Here is a 15,785-nt window from a genome sequence, read left to right as displayed (position 1 = left end):
TCAAGTGTCCCTATTTTCAAGGGGCAGTCCTGGATTTACAGAAGCCGTTCTGGTTTCTGAGTTGATCCTGGAAATGTCCTATTTTTCCCGTAAAGGTAAAGGGACCCCTGACCATTAGGTCCAGTCGTGACCGACTCTGGGGTTGCGCGCTCATCTCGCATTATTGGCCGAGGAAGCCGGCGTATAGCTTCCAGGTCATGTGGCCAGCATGACAAAGCCGCTTCTGGCAAACCAGAGCAGCACATGGAAACACCGTTTACCTTCCCGCTATAGCGGTTCCTATTTATCTACTTGCATTTTGACGTGCTTTCGAACTGCTAGGTTGGCAGGAGCTGGGACCAAGCAATGGGAGCTCACCCCGTCACAGGGATTCGAACCGCCGACCTTCTGATCAGCAAGCCCTAGGCTCAGTGGTTTAACCACAGCGCCACCTGGGTCCCTAGCGCCACCTGGGTCCCTTAGGATGTCCCTATTTTCCCTTAGGATGTCCCTATTTTCACCGGAGAAATGTTGGAGGGTATGGAGTTATGTGACCTCCCCCCAAGCCAAGGAGATGCAACCTTTAGAAGACACCTGAAGGCAGCCCTGCAGCATAGGGAAGTTTCTTTAATGTCTAATGTTTTGTTATGTTTTTATATATTTTGGAAGCTGCTCAGAGTGGCTGGAGCAACCCAGTAAGATGGGTGGGATACAAATAACAAAATCAATATTATCATGGAATAGGACACCCCTGTTTTCATTGGAGAAATGTTGGAGGGTATCCCAATAATGCTTCTTGCTTGTTTGTACAGAGAGAGATGTGCAAATGTGTAGAAACCTAGCCTACTGTAGGAAACTAAAGTTCACATTCATTGCTCTGCCCACTCTTACCTCTGTTCTCTGGAAGGTTGTCCAGAAGGGAATGTGACCCCTAGGCTGTAAAAGGTTCCCTACCCCTACTCCATGGCATAACACCCCATGTCCTATCCTTGGCACCTATGTTTAAAAAGAGAATCAGGTAGCAGGTGATCCAAAAGAGTCTGCCAGAGAGTCACAGCTGGTCTGATCAAATAACACTGAACAGATGTACAAATAGCCTTGACTTAAGGCAGCTTATTGTGTTTTGGCTATTGTGATGTTAGCTGCTTTTGGATATAGTGATGGCTTTAGTGCTGTGCTGGTGTTTTGGTTTTTTTTACAAATGTAATTTGCTTATGCTATTTTAAACCTTTACTTACAGTAATCCCAAGGCAGCTTATAAAGTGGTGTAAATAGAGTGGGTTAAAACCCTCAAAAATAAATAAGAATAAATAAGACCCAAACCTTTAGGACAAACTCTGAGCCCTAGGCTGACATCTGATCATAGCAATATGCCGGGTTCATAATGGCTGTTCTTGAAACAGATCCTCATGGGAGCAGAGCAAAGAAATCATCTATTTGACTACAGAAGCAATAAATCTCCTTTGCCCAGATAAGAAAAACTCTACATAAATGAGGCAGTAGCTCCTGCATCAATCCTCAAGGATTGCTAAGGGATATTTAGCTTTATGTACTATACTTGAACTGTGTTTCTTAACAGGTTATTGTGAAATAGATTCAAAAGAGTCAGTATATTGCGGCGGGGGTGGACAAATTCAAAATCCCCAGGTAATTGGTATTATAAGCAGCCCACCCCACCATTGTTCATTGGCATCATTTAGAAAACCAGTTTCATCCTCTCAATAAGTTTACTGTCCACTGGATAGCAGTAAATTGGAATTTCACAGAAATGTATCTGTACTGTTTTGCGGACCATTGTGCCATTTTAATACGTTCACTCAACAAATGCTAAAAAAAAGTTTTAAACAGAGCTGCTGCAGTTAATTTTTTACACCATGATTAGGTTATGCATCCAAGAAGGGGATATGAATCAGGCATAGATAGTTAAAAGGCTGGAAATGATCCTTAATCCATGTCGGTGTTAGGGTGAAATTGGATGTAAAAGATTTAACACATATGCAAAGACACAAAGATTTTTTTTGGAGGGGGGAGCAGAGACCAATGGGAAACGGAAGATGTAAACAAGAATGAACGATTGAATAATGCAGGCCACTTCAGACATGGATGAGAGGCACTAAAGATCTGAAATAAATTATACCTCAAAACGATTCAATAAAAATCAGAATTGTAGTGCAGTAATCAGGCGACATATTGGGAGGGAGGGGGGGAAATATAGCCTATAAAAAGCAGAAGGGATTTTCAACTGCTGCAGCATATTAGCTCCTGTGGAGAAATACGTACAGCCAGGATGAGGTGATAACACACCAGCCAAAGGCAGCCGGATGTACGTTTTCCAAAGAAGAGAACTGCAGAAATTGTCATCCTCAAACGGATAACAAAGTGGAGATGAAAAATAAAAATAATGAATGCAATTGTCAATAGAAGTGAAGATAAACATAAAACTGAATGAAGTAATGGAAGTTGGGGGGGGGGAGGCACAGCTTATCTTTTTTTTTCCCCACAATAAAATGTGTGTGGGGGGGTAATGGAGACATCACAGCACACCTCTCTCAAGCAAGCACATGCGCCCTTACAAAAATATCAATGGGCAAATGAGTAGTTCTTTTCTGCAGATATTCAGAAATTTTGTGGTTCCCCAGAAATCAATTTATGCTGGTTTAGTTGCACTGGGCAACTGGTATTACAACAAAGTCACTGGTGTTGCAGGGCAGGGGGGAGGGGGGGTGTTTCATGGCAGTTGTTTGTAGTATGAGCACTATGAGGAAATGTGCCTCCCAGCTAGCTTTATAAACAGCAGCACACCCACTGCAGGGCTGGCACAGGACATTTTGCCACTAGAGGCAAGACAGAAAACGCTCTCTCTCTCCCTTCCTATGTTGTGTGCCTGTTGTGCAACCATGAGCAGGCCAAAGGTGCGCAGGGGAGAAGGTAGAGGCACACACAGTGGAGGAGGTGGGTTTAGAAGATCTGCCACCCCTCTGAGCTGCCCTGAGCGTGCTGCTCTGAGACCACTACCTCAACTCGCCTAATGAGCAGGCCAGCTCTGGCTCCACATGTATACTAACTGGTGTTTTTGTTTTGTTTTTAACCTGAAGATTTGACAGCTGTAGTGCAATGTAGATGTGGCTCCCTTTGAATGTTGAATGAGGTTTAGGGAAGTTGGCTCCAATGGAAGGTCCCCCCCCCTAATTATTTTGCAGGAGGGTTAGGGGGATCTTCCAGGAGAGTGTAGTCCATAGGCAGTCTGTAGGAAGCAAATAGTCTAAAACTTGTAAAATATATATTCCTCCGAAACATAATCACCAGAGGGGTAGTGTGTGTGTTGCATTTGTCTTGTTCCTGTTCAAGGTTCAAGGGCTGGTCAAGAAAAAAGTGACCCCTGATTCAAAGATTTCTCATCCCTAATGTGAACTGAGGTAGGGAACATTATTTCCAGTCATTTATGAACACAATTTCCCTGGTAATTTATTAGGATCCTCTTCCGGTTGCTCTTCAAAAACAAAAGTGCTAAGATGTTGCACATTCCTTCTCAGCCTTCAATAGTGCAGCTTCAATACTATTGATACTGTGGCTGATTCTGAATTGTAATAGGTTGCTGTTTTAATGGTTGGTGCTTGTGCATTTATTTATTTATTAGTGATTCTTTTATACTTTGTTGCATTGTGAATACTGAAGAGGGCCTTCCTCCTTGTTTTCCTTCTGTCAACAGGTGAAGACTTTGTTCTAGCAGGCTTTGGGGAAGTGACTGTATGTTTTTAATATACCATCTCTCTCATATTTCTATCTCCATCTATTCTCTTCTATTAAGACTTAATTTTTTTAAATGATTGTTTCTTCTGTGTTTTTAGCTGTTTTATGTATAAGCATCCTTGAATCCCTGTCAGGGAAAAGGACAGGGTATAAATAAACATCTAGCAATTATATATGATTACATATAAACTGAGGGGAAATAGAATAGGTGTTGGCCAGCAGGTAATGGCACATTTTTCTAGTTTTCCACACTTTTGGGCAACTCTACGCTGGAAGTGTGTTACATTTCTAGCCTTCCTCTTTCTACATGGGTAGTTGTAAAAAAGGGGGCAAGCTGAGTCCAGCTTACACCAGCATAGCTCCAGTGGAGAAAATAACAATTTCACAAAAACTGTATCATTTTGATGATTCCGTTTTCTTTACACCCTACGGCAAAGCTATATTGGGAAGGAGCACTTCATTTTGAAGTACTGAACTAGTTGCTTTCAGGTACTGTATGTAAGCAAATGTTCGTTCCAGAACACTCAAAAGAATAAACAGAATCCATGTGACCACTGTACGCATGAAAAGAAAGTTGGCTCGACATCATAGCTGCCAAGTTTTCCCTTTTCTCGCGAGGAAGCCTATTCAGCATAAGGGAAAATCCCTTAAAAAAAGGGATAACTTGGCAGCTATGCTCGACATAGCACTTGTAATTAATCTTCAATTATTTTGTAGGCAGATGAATGAGGATATTGGGAGAAAAGTCAAATAAGAAAGACATTGAAAAAATGATTATATGTAATTACATGATAATAGCCTATGATGAGGGCTGATCTGAAGAGCTAAATCATGTTGATTGGTTCAGGATTGTGGTATTGGGTTGCAACTGATAAGATTGCTGTGATCCTTTGATTGGTGAATAGAAATCATGTATGGAATTTAGAAGTCTATAAGAAACATTGCTTTGAAGCCTCCTTATTTTTGAGGCTGTCCCAATGCACATTTGTATAAAGGCCTATTATTTTGAATTAGAATCTGCATCCTTGTCTTTTGGATTGCTGTGAGGGATACCTCCAGCCTAGGAACCCCTTTAAAATTTCTTCATCAGACAGGCTGCCAAGAAGATTGCCACATGCAAATCAGTGGTTTGGCACACAGGGTGGATGAATACATACCACCCAACCATCCTGTCCCATAATAGCTATTTTTGAAAAGGAAGTCTAGACTTAGATGGCTTTGAAATAGGATTAATTTAAGGATGGCCGATCTATTAATGGATGATAACAGTTTGTAACTCATAACTTGCTTATTTCCTCATCCATCCCAATCCATTTTCCTTTTGTGTCATGCCTTTCTAGATCAGGGTGGTCCAACACGTGGCCTGAGGGCTGCATATAGCCCCCGAGGCCTTTATTTGTGGTCCTCAGCAATATTTGATGCCCTTCTCAAAGCTAAGTAAGCGAGGTGCTGGGCTTCGAGGAGGCATTGTGAAGACTCTGACAGGATCCTAGAGTTCTCCTTCCTCCTTCTGAAAGCCGAGATAGCACTTGCCCAGCTTTGGGAAGAAGATGGGAGAACTCTAGGACCCTCCCAGAGCCTCTAATCTCATTCCCGAAGCCCAGCACCTTGCTTGGCTGGCTTAGGGAAGGCAGCATGATGGCTGGATGTGTGTTTCAAATTTTGGCCCTGCCCCCTATCCTACCCTGCATGACAAAACAGTGTGCAGCTCACAGGTTCCATGTTGAAGTACTCTTGTGGCCCACTTGGTATAATAAGTTGGACCATCCTGTTCTGGATTGTAAGACTGAGGGCATGCCTTTTAATGGAGTGATAAGCAATATTCTTCTGTAGGAAACAGAAATGCTGGACTACATTAGGTCTGTTATGTAAGGTTTATCAAGCTCTCATGTTTTGAATTATTGCACAAAATAATACAAAAGCAGTTTCTGTGAATAGTAAAGGCTTTTTTTTTAAGGTATACCCATCCTGTTTTAAGATGAGTTGTCCAGATATGTAAAGCAATTTTTCAAAGTACCTGAAAATAAATCCTATTTATATGCCAATAAAGGTTTGGGATTGAGACTGAATTGAATAAATCCTATTATTTCTGCCTCCTCATATACAATTAAGTATTTACCGTTACATTTTGGGGGGATGAGTCAAGTGTATAGAGGCATCCTGCAACCTGACACTACATCATAAAGGCTTAAAGTCCCCAGTGGTGCAATGAGTCAGTGCTTCTGGCTGTTAACCAGAAGGTTGGTGGTTCAAGCCCAATTAGGGACAGTTAGGGGAAGGATTCCTGCATTGCTGAGGGTTGAACTAGAGGACCCTCGAGGTCCCTTCCAACTCTACAATTCTAAGATTCTGTGATGAATGATTTTGCCATGGACTACAGACTTGTCAGAAGACCCCATGAGATGCAACATGTGCTTCTCATAGAGGATGAACTTTGGCATAAATCCTAATTCCTACCATCATACCCTTTTCTCACTAAATTTATGCATTACAGTACTTGGATTCCTTTCTGCAACAATATATTACACCTCTGTCTAGGCTTTGTTATCTGGATTAGGTGTACAGTATTGAGGATGTAATGGTTTTTTGCTTTTTTTAAAAACTGTCTTCAAGTTTTATGTTTTCATAACTTTCAGAGCCAGAAAAAATAATGATTCAGGTTTAATTTCTTTTCCATTTTGCATCATTCCCCCGCTCAAACTAGAGACTCCTTCCTTCCTTCCTTCCTTCCTTCCTTCCTTCCTTCCTTCCTTCCTTCCTTCCTTCCTTCCTTCTTTCTTTCTTTCTTAAAAAAAGGAAGGAAAAATATGGGTGGAAGGGGGTAGAGAATACGTTTGCACTCGCGTTGCTGAAGGCAAAGATTAGTTGGCTGATGGAAAAGAAAAATTCCTTCATTTCCTTCATCTCAAGACACTGTTGTGGTGAGATCTTCTGTAAAATATTTAACACTGCCAACACTTTGTTCTATAAAGAGTTGCTTCTGTAGCTGTAGAACAAAATGCCCAGAAGAGTCGTGGCTGTTTGCAAAGTCCTGAGATAAATAAATATCTAAATAAAGGACTGTAGCCCGGTGATGAAAATGTTCCATAATTCATTGGTGATATTCAGCGTTAGCATCTCCACAGGAGGAGAATCTTTGCTCTTCCCAAATTTTGTCCATGAAATGGAGCAGAATGTATTCTAAAAGCAGGATTTAAAACAAGGACATCCCCACCAACCCCCGGCTCCATCTCCCACTGGTGACCCTGCTGAAAGAAGGCAGCTTGTCGGTCCACCACATCTTTCTGTATAGCCAGAGTCAGCGGTAGTCGGGCTGTTTCTCCAAGCTGCTCTGCTGGCAAAGGCTGCAGCCCTAGTTATGCAAACAGAAGTCCCGCTGATACAAATTCAACTTAAGGACATGCAACATGGCACGCAACGGCAGCCTAGACTCCTGAATCAAGGCTCCAATTACCCCCTGATGTGCACCAGAGGCTCCCGATGATCACTGTTTTATCCGCCACTGCAATTTTTGGGGGGCAAAGGGGAGGGAGGGAGACTCTGCATGCTCAGGAAGAATGCCAAGGCATCGCAGAACACCAAATGCTGACTCGCCTCTAATCTTTCATGCAGCTGCTCTCTCTCTCTCTCTTGCTCTTTCTGTGCTGTCACTAAAAATACTGCCTCTAGATGCACTGTCCACTATAGCTGCAAAAATTAATGCTGTGAGGGAGAGAAAAAGAGCATGTTTATATGAGCTCTTATTTGCTCTCACAATTTTCCGCATTCCCTACTGTCGTTCTGATCATTTTGGTCCTCCTACCTCCCATCTTCCAACTAGGGATGTTGGACAATAGGAAAGGGAGCAGAAATTGCCGGTGTTCACTCATTCGTCCCACGTCCAGAACAGAAATCAATCCAGATCGGTATTCGCTGTTGTGTTTGTTGTTGCTTTCAGTCCACAAACTATATGTTTACTTTCCTTCCATGTGCATTGCATTCCCCCCATTATGTCCCTGCCCCACATTTGCACTGCATTTCCTTGGGATGAAACAATGTAATGACAATTTAAGTTATGTTATATACATAATTATATACATAATTAGGGACCCAGGTGGCGCTGTGGTTAAACCACTGAGCCTAGGGCTTGCTGATCAGAAGGTCGGCGGTTCGAATCCCTGTGACGGGGTGAGCTCCCGTTGCTTGGTCCCAGCTCCTGCCAACCTAGCTGTTCGAAAGCACATCAAAATGCAAGTAGATAAATAGGAACCGCTACAGCGGGAAGGTAAACGGCGTTTCCATGTGCTGCTCTGGTTTGCCAGAAGCGGCTTTGTCATGCTGGCCACATGACCTGGAAGCTATACGCCGGCTCCCTCGGCCAATAATGCGAGATGAGCGCGCAACCCCAGAGTCGGTCACGACTGCACCTAATGGTCAGGGGTCCCTTTACCTTTATATACATAATTAATTAAACAGGTCACCTAATTTTGCCACAATGGACATCAAGATGAATAATGTAGTTTTTGATGAAAGGTAAACTGCAGTGGAACAGAACCAGTGCTGCAGGCGACATATATAAGCTGTTATGGAAAACGATGCTTTTTTAAACTCCCTACTTCTTACAAGCAGTTCTGCTCTCTGCCTCATCAGTTGCATGCACTTCTTCAACCACAACTACAACCTCCTTTGTTCAGAACTTCATTTCCTTCCTTCCTTCCTTCCTTCCTTCCTTCCTTCCTTCCTTCCTTCCTTCCTTCCTTTTGTGTACACCAGGGGGGAACAGATGAAAACAGGTAGCAAAGAGTGCTTGAAGAAGGGGAACTTCAGTGACATTCTTGCTCTCCACTGCTCAATTAGAATCATGCAATTATATAGTTGAGATACCTAGTCCAACCCAATACAGCCTCCTTGGTAGATGGCTGGCTGTCCAGCTTCTCCTTAAATGCCTCCAGTGAAAAGCAGCCCACCACCCACGAGGCATCCTCTTCTACTGTCAAACAACTTCTACAAACTTTCTCCTATTCTTTAGGGCTCCTCACAACAACTTGTTTATTCAGCATTCATCCTGATTTGCTTACACAAAGCTTATGTGGTGGTTAGACAGTGGACACATCTGGAACATACACTTAAAGTACAGTGGTACCTCGCAAGACAAATGCCTCGCGCAACGAAAAACTCGCTAGACGAAAGCGTCTAGTGATTCTTTGTTGCCTCGCAAGACGAAGCTTTCTATGGCCGCATCTCTCAAGACGATTTTTTTTGCTGCTTTTTTTTGCCGTCTGCCGTTTGTTTCCGCAAGACGGAAAATTTTGTAAGGCGGCACAACTTGCGGAACGAAATATTTTCGTCTTGTGAGGTACCACTGTATGTTAGAATAGCACATTAAATGTATGGTGTGGATGTGGCTATAGTCACATAAGTTTTGTGCAAACAAATTTGCTTCTACTACTACTAGGAGTCGTAGTAGCTGCATACTGCCCTACAGCTGCAGGTTTCAGGACACTTTACAACATAAAATCACAATATTATGAATGCTGAAAGTAGGAGTTGTTTGACAGTAGAACAGGCTGTCTAGCTTCCCCCCCCTCTCTTTCAGTGTAGGACCCTATTCATAGACACTATTGCTAATATGCAAGGGGCAAAGCATGGATGCGCCTATTGGCACAGCCATATCCCTACTTCTCCATTACCATTCCTGTAGCCATCCACTGCAATGTTGGGAGCTGAATGTCATGGAAGACAAGAAGATCAGAATTTTACATTGTGTAGGGAGTATACTCAAATAGAGCAGGCTTCCTGCTGCAGACATTCAGCCCCCAACATTGCAGGAAACAGCAGTGACAGCGACCGGGTTGTGTTGGGCACATCCCCCCCCCTCCTTCAAATGAAGGTACTGTAATCCCATCTGAGAGAGGGTGGGAAGCAAGCGAATAGGGATGTGTGTGTTTCAAATGCATTTCTTTACACTGGAACATTTGTGTTATGCATAAGGGAAGAAATAGTTTAGGAATTAAAACCATGTAAGCATGTGTTGCAAAAACAGATATGCTTTCCTTCCTATTGTTGAGTGCTGGCACTAACTCAATCTTGCCTCCTTGCAACACTCTTTCACACACCCCACCCCCAATTTCTATAATTCAGCTAGCATTGACATCCTGGAGCTTTACTGCTGAAGGGGTTTTTGCTCACGCATTATATAGCAACTGTTTATGTCTTAGAACAGAGCTATTTATAGTAAAGCTGGATCGGGCAACTATTTCCAGAGAAACTGGTCATTATTAGCAGAGTGGTCCCCCCCCCGCTTCCCCCCCTTTTTAACCCACATACTTTGCTCTGCCTTGGGTCCAACTGGAGGCAACTTGTGCACAAATATGACATGGTTCAGTTCACACACTGAACCAAGTTTGAGGTGCTTTTACTGGTGTACAAAGCCCTGTTCAGCTTGGGGCCAGGATACAGTACCAAAAAGATCCTCCCACCCCTTTACATACTATAGGTAGGTGGCCGTGTTGGTCTGACGCAGTCAAAACAAAATAAAAAAATCCTTCCAGTAGCACCTTAGAGACATACTAAGTTTGTCATAGGTATGAGCTTTCGTGTGCACACACACTTCTTCAGATACGATATCTGAAGAAGTGTGCATGCACACGAAAGCTCATACCTATGACAAACTTAGTTGGTCTCTAAGGTGCTGCTGGAAGGATCCCTTTACATGCATAACTGATTACTGAGCTCTGCAGGGGAGGGCCTCCTGCAATCAGTATCTCATCAGGTGGTCTGTTTCATACACTGTAGATATTTGCCCTTTTGTGCAGTGGTACTTAACCTTTGAAACTCTCTCCTGTTACTTATCAGACCGGTGCTGACTTTATTTGGGTTCTACTGAAGACTTCCCTTTATCTTGCCTTTCATATGGGAACTTCAATTCAGTTTGTTTATGTTTACTTAACACATAATCCATTATGTTTACTTGATAGATTGTGTTTATTGTTTATGGTTGTTGTTTTCTAATTGTTACAGTTGTCATAGGTTAAATTACATACCTGCTTTTATTGCTGATGGTTGGTTTTTTTATTTTATTGTGAAACCATTTTGAGTGGCTTTATGGGAAGTAACACATACATGGGGGGTTGGGGGTTGGATTAATTTAAAAGTATGCACCGCTCCACATTCCGGCAAATCACTGCCAGGAAGCTGCTTGGTCATAGGAACATAGTTCCTTGGGCCATCTAGTTCAGCAATGCATACCCCGACTGACAACAGCCCTCAGGGGCTTCAGGCAGGGTCATTCCCAGATGTACCTGGAGATGCAAGAAATTGAATATTGCACCTTCTGCATACAAAGCAGATGCTCTTTTGCCGAGCTACTGACCTTCCCCTTGTTCATTCCTTGTCAGCTCATTCTTTTCTTCATTTCCTCCATGCAGCTCTAACCATGGAATTGCTCCACGTGGAAGATTTTAGCTAAAACTGCAGACATGTGACAGCTCAAAATGATCCACCCTATTTGTGGTCAGAGATGTTTGGAGGGACCATCTCATCAAATGATTCGAGGGGTAGGAGAAATTATCCCAAAGGGGTTGGAGGCTTGACACTATCAGTAGCATAGCTTCCTACTCTCTCTCCGCCCCTCCCATCCCTTCCCTGCCTTAGTTCCTGCTTTGCTGCAGGTGCTACAAAGGCCAAGATTAGCATCTATGTTAGCCACCATTCTCCATTTCCCACAATTCCCCAGACTCAGATTTGTTCCAGTCCAGGGCATAATGGATAGGAAATGGCAGCTACCATACACATGTATACGTATATACACAAACACAGTGGGGGGAAATCAGGACAGTGGACTTTTTTTTTTTCTAGAGGGGCAGAGGAAAAATATTACTTTCACCAGAAAAAAGTATCACCTGATAAATTTTGCTCAGTTCTAATTCTAGAATGTAGTAATACATTGTCATTAACATTGAAAACAGGAATTTTAAACAGGTGTCTTGGACTGTCTGACAATTGCCCCCAATCCAGATTACAACTCTGAGACAAGGGAATATCTGCATCATGATGCACCTCCAGAAATGAGATGGAATAGGAACAAAGAAGAAAGCTGCCTTATTACAGGTTGGAGTGTTTCTCCTTCTTGTGCAAACTCATGCAGTCAGTATCCAAGGTCTCAAGCAGGTATCAGCCAGTACCTGACCGTTCTCCACATTTCCGTATCAGCTTGAGATTTTTTTTTTTTTAAAAAAAGCATTCTCAAGAAAATTAGCCAGCATTTCTCCTAGTACACAAATCTTTGGAAGAATTTCCCCCGATATAATGTATCTGTAGATGCTATATTAACCAATATAAGTATTGTATGCATACTTTACCCTGTTATTTGCTTTTTTTGCACACAAAAAACAGGCTGAGTAGAATTCAGAGAAGCGTGACATTTCAAAGGATAGCTGAGTTTTGGTTTGCTTTTCAGGAAGTGTGAATTAGCTCAATTTACCTATAAATGCAAACTGAACTGAATTTCTTCTCCGTCTGTGACACCCTCTCAGTCCTTGGCAACGGAATTAGACCTTGGACACAGACTTTGACAAATCAGCATCAGATGTCCCTTGACTGTCTTAGTAAGCAGCCATTGGGGAACCTTCTTCTGTAGAGAACTGCAGATATGACAAAAGGATGCAAACTGCACAAATATGAGTTGGAATGTCACAGAATGTATAAACTGCCATCCAGGAGTTATTATCTGGGATGTCTTAATAAACTGCTCCTTGCACCCCCCCCCAGTACCTGCATTTGAAGATCTAAGTTACATGCAACTCTTACGAGCTTCCATAGAAAGGGGTGGGCCATTCTTTTGTTGCTGTTGCTTATTAAATTTATATACAGTGGTGCCTCGCTTAATGAATGCCCTGCTAAACGAATTTTCCGCTTAACGAAAGGATTTTTCGAGCGGAGGTTGCCTCGCTAGACGAATTCGTTTTATGAAAAATTCGTCTAGCGAATCGCGGTTTCCCATAGGAATGCATTGAAATTCAATTAATGCATTCTTATGGGCAAATAAATAAATAAATAAAATTCAATGCATTTCTATGGGATTCACTAGACGAATTTTTCGTTATAAGAAAAGACCCGTGGAACGAATTAAATTCGTCTAGCGAGGCACCACTGTACTACCCTTTCTCCCAAAGGAGCCCAGGGCGGCAAACAACAAGCATAAATAAAATAAAAATGATTCCAGTATATATGCACACAGGGAAATATCTCAACTTGTTGAAAGAGGAAGGTTTTCAGTCGGTGCTGAGAAGATATCAGAGATGACACCTGTCTAATATTCAAGGGGAGGGAATTCCAAGGAGTAGGTGTTAGTTGCTGAAACGGTCAAGACATCTTGTCTGAAGAATGTTGATGATGCAGGCACAAAAACATGGGATATCAACTCAAAATGCCCTGTCATGAATTGTGAATATGATGTGAGCATTGAAGATGGGTTGGGTGCTTGCCCCACGATAAAAGGAGTATCAAGGGTGAGTGATTTGTTATTTTCCCAATCATATAGACTTCCAAATGTACTAGTGAGTTGGGATGCCTGTGGGACATTGACACGAAAAACATACAAGGACAACTGTGGGACAGATTTAAAATTACGCTACTGACTTCACATCTGACCCGAGTTCTCCAACTGTCAAAATGTATAAGTAGAACTGTGGAAAGCAAAGACATCACAAGGGCTGATTACATTTAGCTGCACCATCTCCTGTGCTCAGATGTTATTTGTGTCAACACTCCATAGTTAGTTAGTCTGTTGAGTTTTCCCTTTTGATATTTTATTCATCAGTGTGTGAATGTGTGATTTCTATCTATCCCTGCATCTTAATGGGTAAGCTGAACAGATGCAAATGATATTATGCCAATACAATCATATTAACTGACTACTTCAGAAATATGTTACAGTTATTTCCCCCAAGCTCAGTTCAAAGAAAATAAAACAATTCAATAAAAGTTCTTGGGTAGGCAAACTAAGGCCCGGGGGCCGGATCCAGCCCAATTGCCTTCTAAATCTGGCCTGCAGGAATCAGCATGTTTTTACATGAGTAGAATGTGTCCTTTTATTTAAAATGCATCTCTGGGTTATTTGTGGGACATAGGGATTCATTCATTCCCCCCCAAAAAATATAGTCCAACCCCCCCCCCCAAGGTCGGAGGGACAGTGGACTGGCCCCCTGCTGAAAAAGTCTGCTGACCCCTGATCTACAGCCACAGCAAGTGCTGTAACAACCTTCCAACAGTTTGACTTTACCTCGAAAGGCACACTCCTCCATTGTTTCCCAAGATGGACGGATGCCAGCAACATTATTTGATATCTATCCCACCCTTCCTCCCCAATGAGCCCAGGATATCACAAGGATCTGTGTACACCTGGGCACCTTCCTTCAAGTTGGTGATGCCCGTCTTCAAATAAAATAAATAATAAAACATAGCTGCTCCACCATCAGCCGATGATGGAAGTTTCCACAGGCTTTTAGTCTGTTTGAATAAGCAGCGTCTGGGGGCAGGGGTGGGGATGAACCCCTGACTTTGCACACAGAAGGTCCCAGGTTCAATCCCAGGCATCTCCAAATAATCAAAAGTAGCTTGCGATATGAAATACCTTTCTCAGTCTACAATCCTGGAGAAATACTGCCAGGCAGTATATACATATATTGTTTGTTTATTAATATAACATTTGTATACCACCCTTCATCCGAAGATCACAGGGCAGTTAACAACATAAAAATACAAAATGAGAACACGAAATACATAATAATTACTACAACAGCAAACCAATAACCCCCTTCCCACAAAGACTCTTTATTAAAATTATTATTCGTTTATTATTATAGGATGCTCATGTATAGCGAGTTAGATCTTTGGCCTATTGAGCTCAGTATTGTCTACACTGATGGGCAGCAGCTCTCCAAGCTTTCAGAAAGGAAATATGTTCAAATCTCTCCTGGGGAGTCTGTGGATTGAATCTTGGACCTTCTGCGTACAAGGCAGATGATCTCGCTTTTAGGTACTGAGGGAGGCAAGTAAATAGTCTGTCCTGGAATAAGGCACCTTTCTCCGGTGTCTTTGTTTGAATTTGTTGTTATCCTATATAATAAAGTCCCTGTTTTCTCTGCATCCAGATTCCGTGTGTCCCGTTTTCCGCGCTACTGAGCATGTGCCCCACGGACACAGGGATTGGACGCAGAGACTGGACGCACACAGAGCCGGGGGGGGGGGCGGAATGCGGTTCTCTCTCCCTCAACGGCTTCCCCTCCAAACTGCCGTTCCGCGCCTCGCCTCCCGATTAATGGCGCGAGGGGAAGAGGGGAAGGGACTGTGAGGTATTGAGACGCGAGCGCGCGTTCCCCGCCACTGGCGGGGTGTTTGTGTCCCCACCCCCACCCCATCGCTGCATCCCAACCCCTCCCCCCACCTGGCGTGTGGCGGGCTCAGCTCTGGGTGGGCTGGGAAAGGCGAGGAGAAGGAGGCTGCTTTCCCCCCTTTTTTCTCTCCTACGCTCCCCCCCGACGACCAGCAGCAAGCGGGCGTCACGCTCTCTCTCTCTCCCCACCCCTCTGCTTACCGTTTCCCTCGCGGTGCAGGGTCAGAGGCAGACAGAAGCGGGTACAGCGCATGGGGGGGGAGGAGATGTTTGACAGGGAGCAGGGAAGGAGGGGCGGGTGGCAGCCGCCCGCCACCCGCCCCTCTTTCCCTGCTCCATGAAGCATCTCCTCTGCTACCCCGTGCCTCCGCTGCGTTCAGCAAGAAGCCGGTGGCAGCGGAGGGATGCTGCTCATTCTTCCCCGCTAACCCTTCGCAAAAGCAGGCTCGAGCCCAGGGGGAGGGCAGGAAGGAAAGAGGGCCCTGGCCGCCCCTACCTTCCCCCCTCCCCTGCCTAGGCATGGACCGCAGCAGCGGAGGAAGAGGAGGCGGAGCAGCGACAGAGGAGCAGCGCCGGTGGCAGCCCAGGAGAGTCCCGGCACGTGTGGGTGGAGAAAAGAAGGGAGGGGGAGAGAGGGGGGAATGGGTGGGGGGAATTGCATGTTCTAGCACCCGTTAATTTA

The 15,785-nt window shown here is 43.8% G+C and overlaps 1 protein-coding gene across 3 annotated transcripts in view; it reads right to left on the bottom strand.

The window, feature by feature from the left end:
* Positions 1–15,785, bottom strand: part of TENM1 (teneurin transmembrane protein 1) — a 375,340-nt gene that overhangs the window by 227,222 nt on the left and 132,333 nt on the right. The window lies entirely within an intron of this gene.

The sequence above is a fragment of the Zootoca vivipara genome, chromosome Z, assembly GCF_963506605.1.
Source record: "Zootoca vivipara chromosome Z, rZooViv1.1, whole genome shotgun sequence".
NCBI lineage: Eukaryota > Metazoa > Chordata > Lepidosauria > Squamata > Lacertidae > Zootoca > Zootoca vivipara.
This window is presented reverse-complemented; position numbering and strand designations above follow the sequence as displayed.